This window comes from Macadamia integrifolia, chromosome 7 (assembly GCF_013358625.1).
Source record: "Macadamia integrifolia cultivar HAES 741 chromosome 7, SCU_Mint_v3, whole genome shotgun sequence".
NCBI classification, from domain to species: domain Eukaryota; kingdom Viridiplantae; phylum Streptophyta; class Magnoliopsida; order Proteales; family Proteaceae; genus Macadamia; species Macadamia integrifolia.
The window spans coordinates 7,313,507-7,318,201 of NC_056563.1; the positions used below are offsets into that span (position 1 = coordinate 7,313,507).

Below are 4,695 nucleotides of genomic sequence, written 5' to 3' on the forward strand. Positions count from 1 at the left end.
GTTAAAAAAAAAAAAAAACCCATAAGGCGCCATTTCACGTAAGGCGGAGCACTGCCTTACCATTTCTAGACCGCATCAGCGCCAAGGCGCTAGTAAGGCGTCGCCTTAGCAGCGCCTTAAAATCTATGTGGGAAACAGCCTCTCCGTGAGGCGGGGGTAAGGCTGCGTACGTTATCCCCAGACCCCACAGTGGCGGGAGCCTTGTGCACTGGGTACTCCCTTTAAACGAGAAAAAACAAATACATCAGAACTGCCACATAGGCTACCCAAGGGAAAATACCCTAACTAAAGAAACCAAACAACGATGAAAAGGGGGGGGGGATACATCAAAACAGGGGCTTGGCAGGCGGGGGGATGAAACAGCCAACCAAAATGGGGGATACAGCCAAAATAACCAAGGGAGGAGGGGGTGAGAAAAAAGCGAAGATCCCAAGAATAGCCCTATATCTGATAGTATCTGGGCACACAGCACAATTGGAGAGGATTTTATCACTAATCTCAAAAGTAATGGTGATGTTTAGTCATTCTACTCTATTCGGTAAGAAGCTATCGTGGGTTACTGAGCCAGCAGGGTACTTCGGTCATGTTTTATACTTAACATGACCTTTATTGTAACTTGCTCTGTTAGATCACTTAGTCTAACTGTGAGCACAGTTTTCTCCTCTCACATTTCTTTCACTCTTTCTTTCTCTCTTCTTTCTATCTTCTCACATGTACTGGTTTTACTATTCTTATTTGTCACATGGTATTAGAGTAGTAAACACCAGTCTCTGTTATTCTCCTTGCTGTAGGTTGAAAGTCTTCTAGAAGTTTTCTGTCACTGTTTGCATCAAATTATTGTTGCTCTTGCTTTTGCTGAAAACCCTAGTTGATAAACTATGAAGAACTAAGGTTTTCTGGTATCTATCATTTTCTGCATAAGGGTCGCTCTTTTTTTTTTGTTTGTTTTGTTATTTTCTGCATATGGCATGCATGTGATGCTGATCATCTATGGAGTACTTGGAGCCTGTTTCACTCTCAGTGGCTGATGGAGGTTACTTTCTTGGAATCCATCTGTATGGCCTGTGAATGTGCTGCTGCTGTTCTCCTATCTTGCTTTGACTGAGACGGACTGTTGTGATCAGTCTCTACTTTATCTATGCATGTGCAATGCTTGAAGAGCACTGCGGTTTCTTCTTCTTATGGCTTTTCTGATTGGGAATTCTTCGTTTGGCTGCATCTCGCCATCAGATTTGGCTAAAATTTTGGGAGATTATTCTCTTTGCTTAAGTGTTCAATCGACCATTATTCAATTCTGATCAAGCATCAAGACTGGCTGTTACTTGCAGCTCCGAATTTTTAGGAACAAGATCCTATTTTGTAGGAATCAGTTTCTATTTTTGAGGAGTCTCGACCAAGGATTTAAGCATCGGTAATGAGAATCGTATTGGAGGGGTGATCTTAAGAGACAAACCATATCATATTGTATTGTATCGTATCGTATTGGAGAGACACAAGAAAATAAGATGCTCCAAAGATATGCATGGAAATGGTCAAGAAATGCATGGATGTGCTTATGATACATATAAAAAATATAGAATACAGTGTTGAAGCATAAAACACTTTATTATGCAATATGTAAATAAATGTCAACTTGATGATGTAAGGAAAAAAAAGTTAATTGAGTTTTATGCAATATGTAAATATATGTCAGCTTGATGATGTAAGGATTCGAGTCGTTTTTACCTAATCTAATGATGCATAACCAAAAAGAAAAGTAAGGAAAAAAAAGTTAATTGCGCACCCAAAAAAAAAAAAAAGAGATGTCACTTTACCGATTTTTGCACAATCTATTTGGATCAATTATTGGAATACTGTAAGTCCCCAAAATTTCTTGGAATGGTGAAGATTAGAGTTGTTTTTTATATTAGATGATTTTTCCTAACTCATATCAAAGAGCGAAACAAGCTTCCAAGTCCTTCGGTTGCTTTAAGTTTCGTATCTCACTCACAGTTTCTGTTTTGCCGGTTTAAAGAAGGCGTGTCTTACCTGCATTGGACCATATCGATCCCGTTTCAGATCGTATTGGTCTTGTATCGATTGATACAAACACTTTGAAAAATAAGTATTGTACCAGACTGTATTGTATCGAAAACTACCGATACGTATCAGCCGATACGATACAGTCTGATACCTTAAACCTTGATCTCAACATTATCATATCCGCAGTTGGAGTTAACTCAAATTTTGGAAATCCATCCTATTCATTGAAAGGTATATTAGGTTTGGCTTCAATCTAAGGTGTTGACTTTTGTTCTGTATCTTGATATCGTGTGGCAGAGTATTCAGCCACTGGATTTACTTTATATTTTGGAGATCTGCTCTATTACTTGAAAGGTTTTTGAAAGGTTTCTTCTCTGCATCCAGCAGCCTGTTTTGGTCAACTATTGTGAGTGACTTGGTTGCTGGTTTTCAATCTATATCAGTACAACGAGTGATTCTAAATCTTTTGTGGACACTGTAAATGTCCAAATCACCTCTATTAAATTAAGTGGTTTCTATTAAAAAAAAAAAAAAACAAGTGGTTCTCAAATTACCTACTTTGAGCTCAAGTTGTCAAGGTATATATTAATACAACAACAAGAAGCTCAGCCTCATCCCAACTTAATGGGGTCAGCTACATGGATCCGTGCCCAAAAAAAAAGGGAAAATATCAAGACACCAACAAGTTAGAAAATCTCAGCTAAATACAGTAGACTACATGGATCCTTGCCCTCCAAACAGCTCTATCTAAGGTCATACTTGGGACAAGACCTAGACTGTGCATGTTATTCCTCACTACTTCTCCTATAGTTATTTTAGGTCTGCCCTTAGCTGTTTTAGCTCCTTAAATCTGAATCAGATCACTCCTCTTTACAGGAAGCAGGAGCATTCCCAGATCACCTTGACATTCTAGTTGTCAATGTATATATAAATGCTAAAGGAAAACTAGAATTTTTGACTTCGTCCCCACCTTCTCTAGATGATAAGATATATAAAGAATGAATGTGTGAAAATGATACCCTACTTGTATCATAGTTTTTAAGGCGCTGATGCGGTCCATTGGTAGTAAGGCAGCCCACCGACTTATGAGAAGTGTGAAAGGCGACCGCCTTAGACGCTAAGGCGATATAAGGCGCGAAAGGCGACGCCTTATGCATGAGGCGGTCACCTTATGTACTCACTATTTTAAAAGTAAAATTTAAAATTGTTTTGATGAAGATTCCAAATTACATTTTCTCATTGGCAGGTGTATAAGTTTTGATGCACATGTGATGCATTGGATCGAATTTTTTTTTTTAAAACACAGTATCACATCCACAGGAGCAATGACTAAATGCTTATTGTCGTATATTTTTTTTATCCACATATATCTTCAATCTATCATAATTACTGGAAACATTTGAAAATAGGTCTGTCAGGCACTTTGATCTACTTCTTCCTGTAAAGTTACTGTGAATTAGAACTTTATAACACCATACGTCGAAATATGCTATCCCACAATGCAAGAGTTGACGCACCTTACCTTATCCGGACCAGATCATTGGTTACTATTTTTTTTTTAAACAAATTTTAAAATTGCTTGATGAAGATTCCAAATTATATATTCTAATTGGGAGGTGTATAAGGTCTGATGCACATGTGATGCATTGGATCAATTTTTTTTTTTAAACAAGTTTTAAAATTGCTTGATGAAGATTCCAAATTACAATTCTAATTGGGAGGTGTATAAGGTCTGATGCACATGTGATGCATTGGATCAAATATTTTTTTTTAAAACGAATTTTAAAATTGCTTGATGAAGATTCCAAATTACATATTCTCATTGGGAGGTGTATAAAGTCTGATGCATATGTGAAGCATTGGATCAAAAACCATATAAAAAATAAAAACCCTTACCATAAATATAAATAAATAAATAAAATAAAACCAAAATCAGTAAAAATCGCACCTCTCATTCTCTCTCAGTTTGCGACTTTGCCCTCCAAATCGTAAACCCCCAAGGCCCAACGTCCGACAATCCTTTCTTCGGCGACTTCTCCTTCTCCTCTGACAGCCTTTGGCGACATCCGGCGACCTCCGACGATCTCCGACGAAGTGCTTTCATCTCTCTGTCTCCGCTCCAAATCTCAAAACCCCAAACTAACCGACGGTGAGCCGCGGCAGCCGCCTCCTTCGATTCTTCTCCGGCGGCTTCTCCTTCTCCTTCGACAGCCTTCGACGACCTCCGGCGACCTCCAACGAAGTGTCCTTCCACATCTCCAGGTATGTTTTAGTTATATTTTTAATTTCTGATTTGTGCGATTTTTTTTTCTCTTTTCTTCTTTCTTCTCCCTGCTTCTTCCTTCTTCTTTTCTTCTTTCTTCTCCCTGCTTCTGCCTTCTTCGTATTTCGTATGATTATCTTTTTTTTTTCTCTTTTCTTCTTTCTTCTCCCTGCCTCTTCCTTCTTCTTTTCTTCTTTCTTCTCCCTGCTTCTGCCTTCTTCGTAGTTCGTATGATTTTTTTTCTCTTTTCTTCTTTCTTCTCCCTACTTCTTCCTTCTTCGTAGTTCGTATGATTAGTTTTTTTTTCTCTTTTCTTCTTTCTTCTCCCTGCTTCTTCCTTCTTCGTTGTTCGTATGATTAGTTTTTTTTTTCTTCCTACGGTGACTGTTGGCTGGTTGATAAGTGAAGGT

General features: G+C 38.3%; 1 protein-coding gene across 1 annotated transcript in view; it reads right to left on the reverse strand.

The window, feature by feature from the left end:
* The window catches only part of LOC122084048 (translation factor GUF1 homolog, chloroplastic), a 77,570-nt gene that overhangs the window by 7,000 nt on the left and 65,875 nt on the right, over positions 1–4,695 (reverse strand). The gene's annotated exons all lie outside the window — the stretch shown is intronic.